This window comes from Canis lupus, chromosome 29 (genome assembly GCF_003254725.2).
Source record: "Canis lupus dingo isolate Sandy chromosome 29, ASM325472v2, whole genome shotgun sequence".
Lineage (NCBI taxonomy): Eukaryota > Metazoa > Chordata > Mammalia > Carnivora > Canidae > Canis > Canis lupus.
In genome coordinates this window covers 31,751,787-31,763,855 of record NC_064271.1, presented here as the reverse complement: position 1 = coordinate 31,763,855, position 12,069 = coordinate 31,751,787, and the positions used below count along the sequence as shown (strand labels likewise).

Here is a 12,069-nt window from a genome sequence, read left to right as displayed (position 1 = left end):
ATTTTATTCTAGGTTATTTTATTTCTACTATCTAGGGAACTATAGCCTTTCTTTCATCTATGAAAGTGAATGTATAATATCCTGATAAATTTAATATACTCTTTATATTATGATGTTAGCCTTGCAGAAAAGCACATAAATGATTGAAATCTGTTCTCTAAAAGGAGACATTGTAATGTAATTAGATCATTAACTGTAGTGAATTGATTATAGTTACAGGAATTAAAAATAATCTGTATTTTCTTGGTGGTGAACTTCTATATTTTATATCTAGGTAAAAGAAATTAGACTTCATAAAGATTTTCTGACCATTTTGGTGAGAAATTTGTTTTTTTCTCTGTATTCTTGTACTCCTATTTAATTCCAAAAAATAAATATATTTTGGGGATCCCTGGGTGGCGCAGCAGTTTGGCGCCTGCCTTTGGCCCAGGGCGCGATCCTGGAGACCGGGGATCGAATCCCACATCGGGCTCCCGGTGCATGGAGCCTGCTTCTCCCTCTGCCTGTGTCTCTGCCTCTCTCTCTCTCACTGTGTGCCTATCATAAATAAAAAAAAAAAATAATAAATAAATAAATAAATAAATAAATAAAAATAAATATATTTTTAAAGATTTTTATAAAAAAATAAATAAATAAATAAATAAAAATAAAAAAATAAAGATGTTTATTTATTTATTTTTGGGGGGAGGGGCAGAGGGAGAAGGAGACAGTCTTAAGCAGACTTCTCATTGAGTGAGAAGCAGGACCCAAGATCACGATTTGAGTCAAAACCAAGAGTCAGATATTCAACTGACTGCACCACCCAGGTGCCCCTCCAGTGAATAAATATTAATTGTTATCTTAGGTCACCTTTATGTGGGGCCATGCACTTTATGGTGCATTTTTCCCCATGAATTATATTTTGGGGTTGGGATGATGTGGAAGTCATTCATTTAACATTTTTTTCTCCTTACCACTATTTTCTTGTTCTTTTGGTATAGCATTTTATAGTATTTTAATTTGAAGCAAAAAAAATAATTCCCTGGATCCTTAAACAATTTACAACACTTCTAAATAGGTTCAGCTACTTTGGCTCCCTCTGCTCTCTGTATATCCATACTACTATGATTGCTGGAAGTCAGAGCATCCTTGGTACTTTTTTTTCATTATTTTTCTAAGTGAAAGAAAGTCTACTTTAAATGCCTTGGCTTGATGTCAGTAGACTATGCTTTTGGCAGATGATCCATTATATGACTCTGATTTATATGCTAATAAGAAATGATGACTTGTCAACTGGTTCCTGTCTCAAAGTAATGCATGGAAGCATTCTTTTCCCGAAAAACTTTTCAAACATTTAGAAGTTAAGCTTAACCTTTAAGGTGCCTCCTAATGATTGTATGTGTGATATTAGTTAGCTTTTATTATTGAAATAATAGAGGACTCTGTTGGCCCTCTGACCTGTGTTGTTTGAAGGTTTGCTAGCAGTATTCACTGTGAGTGGTCAGAATCACTGGATTCTAATGTATGCAAGTCTGAAGTTTTGCTAGATGTTATTAATTGCTTCTCATAAATGTTTGCAAATTTACACATCAACAAGTGGGTACTATTCACTCCCAACATTAAGAGAACTTAGAATACTTTTTCTCCCTTCATTAGGATTAGTAGGAAGTGGGATCCCTGGGTGGTGCAGTGGTTTAGCGCCTGCCCTTGGCCCAGGGCGCGATCCTGGAGACCCGGGATCGAATCCCACATCGGGCTCCCGGTGCATGGAGCCTGCTTCTCCCTCTGCCTATGTCTCTGCCTCTCTTTCTCTGTGTGTGACTATCAATAAATAAATAAAAAAATTTTTTAAAAAGTTAAAAAAAAAGGATTAGTAGGAAGTGGCAATTCTTTAATGTGTAATTCCTAATTTTTATTTTATTTTTTTAAGATTTCTTTATTTGAGAGAGAGAGCAAGAATGCACGTAAGCAGGGGGATGGGACAGAGGGGGAGGGAGAAACAGACTCCCCACTGAGCAGGGAGTCTGATTCAGAACTCAGTCCCAGGACCTTGGGATCATTGATGCTTAACCCACTGAGCCACCAAGGTGCCCTTAATGTGTATTTCCTAATTTTAAAGATATATTTAATGACTTTTTGTATTTTTGTGTCCTATGAATGACATGGTCTTGTGTTTTATCCTTTCTTATATGAATTGTTGACCTTCAGTTTTGTTTCCTAGAGCTTTTTTCCCCAATTATATGAATTAAAAACTAATAAACCCATATGCTGCGACTTGTCCTTTAATAGTTATCAGTGATTTCCATTTTTTTCTTTTTAGGTAGGCTCCACACCCAACATGGAGCCCAGCACAAGGCTTGAACTCATCACCATAAGATCAAGACCTGAGTGACATCAGGAGTCTGTTACTTAACTGACTAAGCCACGCAAGTGTCCCAGTAATTTTCATTTTTTTATCTTGTTTTATTGCATTGGCTAGAATTGCACATTGCCCATGTAGAGGCTAGAACTTGGGTATAATATTGACTAAGTGAGGACAGATACCTGTAGGTTTTTGATAGATATTCTTTGTCAAGATTCACTTTGATTCCAACTTGAATGAGTTTTTATTGTGAACAAATATATTTTCTCAGTTTTTTTCTGTATAAAATGAGATGTTCATAGAATTTTTCTTTAAATGGTGAACTTTTTTCTATTTTAAATGTTTCTTGCAATATCGAGAAGTAACCTACATGGTCTTGATACATTTTGTGTGATTTCATTTTTTAAAAATTTCATTATGTCCTTCTTCATGCCTGTTCCAGAGATGGCTAACTTTCCACTAAAATTTCTCTCTTTTTTTTTTTCCATAGTGAGGAAATTTCACTGGAAGAGACTTTTTCTTGCTCCTTATGTATCTCACTAAGGTCGTGGGACTAGTTCTTGTTAGTGGAATTTGAACAAAAATGGTAGAAGTCACCTATGAATCAAGCTGGTTAAGAGGATCTACTTTTTTTTTTTTTTTAATATATATATATACTTTCTTTTTTCTTTCATGTAGGTCAGAAATAGGCAAAATATGACCTAGGGCCAAATCTGGTCTTTGGCCTGTTTTCATAGTTTGTGAGTTAAGAATTTTTGAAATATTTTCAAGAATTATTTTATAAAAATAGTATGCATCAGACACCATATGTAGGCTGCAAAGATATTTACTATTTGGCCTTTTACAGAAATCTTTTAGTGTAGATGAAAAACCTCATACCCTGGGGAATGTGTGACCTCTGAGACAGAGTAATTCTTGTTCTCTAAATCAACGAATGGAGGAAAACCTTCTGTACTCAGCTGTTAAATAAATGAGAAATAAACTTTCATTTTGTTTAGTCACTGACATTTGAAGTTTATTAGCAGTGAGCATTACCTAAATAATAAACTAATCATTGCTAATATTGCTAATTTATCTATTTTTTAATATTTATCAACTATGGCAGAGGTTTGTCTGTTTTATTAACATTTTTAAGAAATATCTTCTGTGTGTGATTACTACACCCTATCATTCTTTGTTTTCTATTTTATTACTTCATACTGCCTTCAATATTTCTTTCCTTTTATTTGGACTTAGTCTTTTGTTCTTTATCTGATTTCTTAAATCACTATGTAAATCATAATTCTTAATATTTGTTACATTTCAATATACACATTCAAGTCTATAAATCATCTATGTATTAATTTAACCGGATTTTACAAGTAGTTCTAATTATTTAACAATTCTTGGGGATCCCTGGGTGCTCTGCGGTTTAGTGCCTGCCTTCAGACCAGGGCGTGATCCTGGAGTCCCCAGATCCCAACCCACGTCGGGCTCCCTGCATGGGGCCTGCTTCTCCCTCTGCCTGTGTCTCTGCCTCCCTCTCTCTCTCTCATGAATAAATAAAAATCTTTTAAAAAGAACAATTCTTATTAAGCTTTTTTAACATATGAGTTATTCACATTTATTTTATTTTATTTTTTTGATGTATGAGCTTTGGAGGCCCACTTTTGACGTTACTTTCTAGTTGTACTATATTGTGTTATGAGAAAGTAGTGTTTTTAGTATTTTTGGTTGAGATTTGTTTTGTGGCCTAAGCCCTGATCAGCAGCTTTTTAAATGTTTTATGACTGCTTTCCAAGCATGCATATATCCTGATTTTTTGTTGTAGATTTATATATATATTTCCTAAGTCAGCCTCACAAAGTATATTATTCATCTTTATTAATTTTCTGTCTACATGATTTATCAATTACTTGTTTGTAGTGTAGGTTTGTTTAAATCTTTCATTTATTGTAAATTGTCTAAATTCTGGTTATAATTCTGTCACTTAGAGATATTTTGAGTTTATGGTAGGTTATTCTGAATTATATTTTTTGATGCATTGCTTCTTTCACCACACTTAATGACCTTATTTATCTCTAATATTTTTTTGCCTTGAAAACAATTTTTCATGATATTAATATAACTATCTAGCTTTACTTCACTTAGTACTTCTTTTACATATCTTTGTCATCTCATTACTGGCAATAATTTCTGTGTAATTATGTTTTACTACTGTTTTCTATAAAAAGAATTTAGCTGAGTATTTTTCCTCATCAGTTCTTTGTTTGTTTGTTTTTTAAAGATCTTATTTATTTATTCATGAGAGACACAGAAGGAGAGGCAGAGACACAGGCAGAGGGAGAAGCAGGCTCCTCACAGAGCGCTCAATGTCGGACTCGATCCTGGAACTCCAGGATCACGCCCTGAGCCGAAGGCAGATGTTCAGCCACCCAGGCATCCCAAATCTTGGGTGTTTCAAAGAATGAAATCATCCACTATATTTATTTATTTTGCTTTTTCTTTCAGAAGAATCAAGTTTACGTGATAAAGTATTTTAAATATGATATCCAGCGACCTATGAATTTAATTTTTGTGTGTGTGTTCATTTTGTGCACGTTTCTTTTAACAATGTCCTTTGAGTTTTCATTAACTATTAGAAATAATTTTTTTAAAGCTTTTATTTATTTATTCCTGAGAGACACACAGAGAGAGGCAGAGGCACAGGCAGAGGAAGAAGCAGGTTCCATGTGGGGAGCCTGTGGTGGATCCCAGGATTCCAGGATCATGACCTGAGCCAAGCCCAAGGCAGACACTCAACCACCAAGCCATCCAGGAGTCCCATTGTTTTTCTTTTTAATCTCTGTCACTAAGAACATACAAATCTGAAATGATTCTGTTAAATGGATGTTAATGTTATTGATTTAATATACAGTTAGGTTTATTTTGTTTGCTTTAGTTAATTGCCAGTTTTAGTAATTGTTTTATTTGATTAGAACCGTGTCTCTTCTCACTCGCCTTTCATTCAGTTTGAATCAATGGTATTAGCTTTCTAAGTGTTGTTTACTCATAGGTTTGATTCAGATTTATTATTTGATTTATCAGCTTATTATATTCTTTGATGTCCACCTTTGAGATAATTGATGCACTTGTTTCTTCTTTCTCTCTCTATACCTATTTCCCCATTTTTTTGTTATTTTATTTCCACATTGTTCAATCCTATGGCATTCATTTAACCCCTATATTATTTATGTTTGTTTTTATAAATTTATTTTTTAATTTGTGTTCAATTAGCCAACATATAGAGTAACACCCAGTGCTCATCCCGTCAGTGCCCACCTCAGTGCCTGTCCCCCAGGCACCCCCACCCCCTGCCCACCTACCCTTCCACCACCCCTAGTTCGTTTCCCAGAATTAGGAGTCCTTCATGTTCTGTCTCCCTTTCTGATATTTCCTACTTATTTTTTGTCCTTTCCCCTTTATTCCCTTTCACGATTGTTATATATTCCCCAAATGAATGAGACCATATAATGTTTGTCCTTCTCCGATTGACTCATTTCACTCAGCATAATACCCTCCAGTTCCATCCACGTTGAAGCAAATGGTGGGTATTTGTCGTTTCTAATGGCTGAGGAATATTCCATTGTATACATAAACCACATCTTCTTTATTTATGTTTCTTAAAGATACTTTTTATGTATAACAAATTGCCCTCAAAACTTAATCTAAGATTATCATTTATTACATCACATAGTTTGTGAGGGCAAGAAGTCTACTAGTGCTTAGCTGAGTGGTTCAAGCTTAGGTTCTTTCATGAAATTGCAGTTAAGCTGTTGGCTGCAGAGTGGTCATCTGACAGCTTAACTGCCACTGGAGGATACATTTCTAAGATGATTCACTCACATGGCTGTTGGCAGGAAGCTTCAATTCCTTGCTAGTGACTGGGTCTCAGTTCTTTATCATATGAGCTTTTCTTCAGTGTTATTTGAGTAACCTCATTACATGGCAGGTGGGTTCTCTCTGAGTGAGTGCTCCAAGACAGAACAAGAGGAAGCTGCAGTGCCTTCAAAGTCTTGATCTTGGAGTCACATAGCATTACTTCTGCATTTTGTAATATTTGTTAGAAGCAAGTCACTATGTCTAGTTCACACTGAGGGGAGGAGGCATTAGGCTGTACCTCTTGAATGGGGCCATATCAGAGAATTTGTAGACTTTTTGAAAACAAACAAACAAAAAATCCACTGTTAATCTCTTGGCCACAAAGTATTCTTCTTATATTCAAGATACACCTTCTTCTCCCAGAACCTTTAACTGTTTCCTACCATTAAAATATCACCTTAAATTTAAGAATCTTGTTGCTTAAATCAGCCCTAGCTAGGTACATGTGAGGCTCCTTGTTATAGTTCCTTTAGTATAACTCCTTCAGTACAGTTTCTCTAGATCTGAAAGAGACAAGTTATCTTCACCTTATCTACCAAATAATATGATGGTAGGACAGGCATCAGGGTAATGTCTCAAATTCTGGGGTGCCTGGGTGGCTCAGGGTCCTGGGATGGAGCCCTGCCTCAGGCTCCATGCTCAGTGGGGAGTCTGCTTAAGATTCTCTCTCCCTCTTCTTCTGCCCCTCCCCACCTCATTTTCTCTCTCTCCAAAATTAATTAATTAATTAAAAAAAGATAACCTTTCAAATTCCTGTTAAAAGAGGGAAGGTGATTGGTGATTCAAGGAGTCACTCATCTATAGGAATTATGAAAACTCAGCTGGGCAAACATTGGCAATTTCTAGATTAAGACTCAGTTCTGTTCCTGCCAGGAATAATATCCATGGCTCTTGGCTAAACCCTCTGGACTGCTGGTTTCACCCTATGAATCATTCTCCTTTTCCAAGAATGGTAACTCATGCTTGCAGTTGCATAGTTTCTCGGCCATCTTCATGTCAGAATTCTGTGTATAAAGAACTCTTTTCATTATGTATTATCATTGTACTTTTTATTCTAAGTGGGAAGTGTTAATGAAAAATGTAATTCCATTAAAAACTTGGTGGGTTTCCTGTGAATCTCACTCCATTAGATAAGAGCCATGCCCACAGATCTCTTCAGGATAAACACCCTCTCTTGTCTCTTAACCTGAGGGATAAAGCTCTTAAGCTTCTTAGAAATGCTATTGTTGGGAGACATGTCCCAGTGAGGCATATCCTTATGCTCTTTAGAGTGCCTTTGTCTGACTGAATGGTATTCTTAAGCACCACTTTAGAGCTTTCTGCAGTCTTGAGGAATAATTTTAATAAAAGTTGAAGCCATGTTCTGCTTCATCTTTAGACCAAGTGTTCCTGGTAGTGCCCTGGATTTCACTTTTACTTGGAAGGCATTTCTTAATTTTAGCATTATTTGTGATCTGATGAGGCTGGGATTCTTCAAACTAGCAAATCCTCACTCCTTTTGATTTACTAGTTCTTCTTCTTCTTCTTCTTCTTCTTCTTCTTCTTCTTCTTCTTCTTCTTCTTCTTCTTCTTCTTTCTCTTCTTCATCTTTGTCTTCTTCTTCTTTGTCTTCGTATTCATCGTCTTTGTTTTCTTCATCTTGTTTGTCTTCTTCGTCTTCATCTTTGTCTTCTTCATCTTTGCCTTCTTCTTCTTCTTCGTCATCTTTATCCTCTCTCATACTATTATAAGCATCAAGACTAAAACAGGTTTAACATTATGCTTAAACCTCTGCTATATCACCCAGTTCATTAGGTATGTTTTCTCATTTCTATAGAGCTACAGGTCACATTAATGCTAAACTTTCTGTCACTATATAACAAAGATTCTCTTTCTTGGGTTTCCAATAACATGTTCCTCATTTCCCTTTAAGGTCTCATTAAAAGCCTCTCTACTGTATAGACTTCCACCCACAGTCTGTTCAAGGGACTTTATGGTTTCACTAACAAACTTTGCAAAGTCCTTGCAGATCTTCCCACTGCCAGGTTCCAAAGGCACACTCACATTTTCACTTGTTTCCTGTGAGAATACATCCACTCACAGCTATGAAAGTCTGTATTTGCTGTCTCTTTCTATGTAAAGAATTGCCTCAAAATGTGGTAACTTCAAACAATGAAAACTTTTTCTCAGTGTTCGAAGTCCAGGAGTGGAATTAACTCAGTGATTCTGGCTTCAAGTTTCTCACAAGATTATGTAAATTCAACATATTGGCCAAGGCTGACGTCATCTGAAGTTCTGATAGGAGTTGGAGCTTCCTCTGCTAAGATGGCTCACTCACATAGCTTTTGGCAGAAGGCTTAGTTCCTTATTCTTTCCATAGAGCTACCTGAGTACTGTTATGATGTGACAGTGGATATTCCCCAGAGTGAGTGAGTCCTGAGAGACAGAGAAAGAAAGAGAGAGAGAAAGCCATGCTATTTATTTATTTATTTTAAAGGTTTATGTATTTATTTTAGGGGGCATAGGGCAGAGGAAGAGGAAGAAAGAGTCTTATGCAGACTCTATACTTAACACAGAGCCTGATGCAGGGCTTGATATCAACCCTGAGACAATGACCTCAGCCGAAACCAAGAGTCAGAGGCTAAACCAACTGCACCACCCACTCACGCCAAAACCCATACTTTTAAAAAATGACCTAGTCTCAAAAATGATACACTATCACTTCTACTTTTTTGTTTTTTACACTTGTAAGAAGTCTCTAAATTCAGCCCTCACTCAACAAGAGGGGAGTTAGGCTAGACCTCTTGAAGGGAAACACATAAAGTAATTTTGAACATATTTTAAAACCACCCAATTCCAAACTTTGTTTTGATCTTAGATCTGTATAGTTCAATAAATTCACACCTCACCACCAGTTTTTTTTTCCGAAGTTGCACTATGATTTATTGGTTGAATGATTTTTTTTTGTACTAAATTCTTCCAGAAGAAGGCAAATTGTCTTGTTACTGAGAATAGGCTGGGCTAGATAAAAACTTGTGCTTACACTCTTTGCCTTGAGTACCTTATACATATTGTTTGACTACACTTTGGAGTTCGATGTGTTTATGTGCAGAAGATTATAACAATCTAATTTTCTGTCCTTTATAAGAAAAGTGGGTTTTTTGTTTTGTTTTTTTTTGTTTCTTTTGTTTCCCCCAGAGACCTAGAACATTATTTTCTTTATATTTAAAGTCTAATAATTTTATCAGTCTAATAATTTTATAATGTGTTAATCAATACACATTAACATTATTGTCATTTTACTCAGTGTACAGTATCTGGTTGCGGTATATACACACAGGGCTTTTTTATTCCTAGAAATTTTCTTGAATCTTAAATTATGATTTTAAATACTTATGTGTAATCATTTTAGTTTCTTCTTCAGGAAAAAATACACATATATTTTATATTTATATATATTCTATATATTTATATTTAATTTATATATATACATCTATATATATAAAATTGTTATGACTTGAAATGTGTCCTTCCTCCCTCTCCCCATAAAGATATGTTGAAGTCCTAATCCCCAATACCTTAAATATGACCCTATGTGGAAACAGGGTCATAGCATATGTAATTTTTTAAGTTATGATGTTATAACTCTACTCTTACTAGAGTAGGTTGGGTCCCTACTCCAATATGACTGGTGTTCCTTCTAAGAAGATGACCATGTGAAGATCAAGACAGGAAGCCATGTGGCAATGAAGATAGAGGTTGGGGGTATATATCTACAAGCTAAGGAGCACCAAAGATTGCATGCAAACCACCAGAAGCTAGGAAGAGGCAAGGAAAGCCTCCCCTAAAGGTTTTAGAGGAAGCATGGCCCTGATGACACTTTAATTTTGGACTGCTACCTTCCAAAACCAACAGACAATAAATTTCTGTTGTTTTAAGCCACTCAACTTGTAGTACTTAGTACTGTCACCCCAATAAACTAATAGCAATCTTCTTTGCCTGACTTTCATTTGTATCATGTTGTCTCTGATTCTTTTTATTATTTCTGTTTCAGTTTTTTTAAAGGAGTCTTTCTGTTGCTGTGTGAAGAGCAGTTTCTTTAGTATAGGATGTTTTCTTATGTGCTCAGACTCCCCCTGATTTTTAGAGTCCATCTTGTTTCAGTAGGACCATAGTATTATCTGCTTCCTTCCTTCCCTTTCATTTACTATCAAGTGCTACTTCTAAACGCACTGCCTCTGCCTTCCAAAGTGGGTCTCTTTCTCTACCCCAGATGCACTTTCCCGAACTCCTCATTATAATTCTCCTTTTCCAGTGTTTGACCCACAAGACATGGGACCTGCTTTTAGAAGTTTCTTTTCAGCATAGAGCTCTTTTCCTTGGGAGATTTATTCTGACTGGTCCTGCGTTCCAACTCTGCCAAGACTCCTCCCCCCCACACACACATTTTTGTGCATTTCCTGCTGGGCTCCCCAAACATCTCTGGTCTAGTGTTTGGGTATTGTCCCCCTTTTAGTGGGGGACTGATCAGAATTTTGTGGGACTTTTCCTTTTAGTAACACTGTGAGTGGTGGTTATAAATGCTTTTAATTAGAAATCTATTTATGTGGAAAGCTATAATTTGGAATCTGTATTATGTAGAAAACCGAAGTGAAGCTAAAACAGTAGGTCTTCTAACTTAAAGGATCAGTATACTCATTTGTTTGGAGTATACATGATAACTGTCTTGGTTTCTTGAAAATAGGGATCATTGATGTTATGACACTTCTTTAATTTCATGAAGTCAATATGGCCTCCACTTCTGTTTTTTTTAATTCACAGGTTTTGAAAGTCATAGTGGAATTTATGTTACTTGCATAAGATTCAGGTAGGTATGCATCAAAATAAGGACTCATATTTGACAGAGGCCAAGATCCTGAACTTTTCCAAGCCCCACTTCCCTTACTTATAGAAAGTTTTTAATATTGGCTATTTTGCATTATTGCTTTTAGTTCTATATTTGATAATTTACATGAGCATAATGTTTTTAGCATGGAGGCTTATATATTAAAGGTATTCAAAAGTTGATAGAAGTTATTATTCAAAATAACATTAATAGTACAGAAAATTATATGCATAGGCTAGTTTGGCTTATTAGCCATTTTGGCATTATGAAATTGGTTTAAACCACAAAATTCCTTTGAAGTCTTGGAATATATCCACCTGTCAAAGGAAACCGAGAAGGTGATTAGAAAGCATTGGTTAGAAAAAGATACTTGCAAATTCATTTTCTCACATGCTGATACATTTCGTTTTGGCAAGCTTGATTTTTATAAAGCCTTGGACTAAAATGAAAACAATTGAATTGGAAGCTTTGTATCACCCACTTCAGGGAATATTACAACAGCTTCTACTATGGACTCAAGTGCATTTAAAGGAAATATGTTCCCAGGTGCATTGTTTATATTCTACTCAGAAAATAAAATTATTTTTTTCCCACATCGAGTCTAAGGACCTCATTTAATTCATTTTCCAGGAATTCAAAGCTCATAAAGAGAACTGATGGTGTATGGTGTAGAAGACTGAACATTTTTATTCTGCAGTAAACAGAGGCAAGTCTAGTTGCTACCCAGTTTTTATATTTATTTATTTAACAAATTTTTTTATTGGAGTTCAATTTGCCAACATATAGCATAACACCCAGTGCTCGTCCCGCCAAGTGCCCCCTCATTGCCCATCACCCAGTCACCCCAACCCCCACCCACCTCCCCTTCCACTACCCCTTGTTCGTTTCCCAGAATTAGGTGTTTCTCATGTTCTGTCTCCCCACTGATATTTTCACTCATTTTCTCTCCTTTCCCTTTATTCCC

The 12,069-nt window shown here is 35.8% G+C and overlaps 1 long non-coding RNA gene across 1 annotated transcript; it reads left to right on the top strand.

Annotated features, from left to right (window-relative positions):
• Positions 1–2,297: 2,297 nt before the first annotated feature.
• On the top strand, positions 2,298–11,812 carry LOC118352786 (uncharacterized). The gene is made up of 3 exons (XR_004810526.2): positions 2,298–2,417; positions 11,042–11,087; positions 11,736–11,812. It is a non-coding gene; the product is annotated as an uncharacterized LOC118352786 (long non-coding RNA).
• Positions 11,813–12,069: the final 257 nt, after the last annotated feature.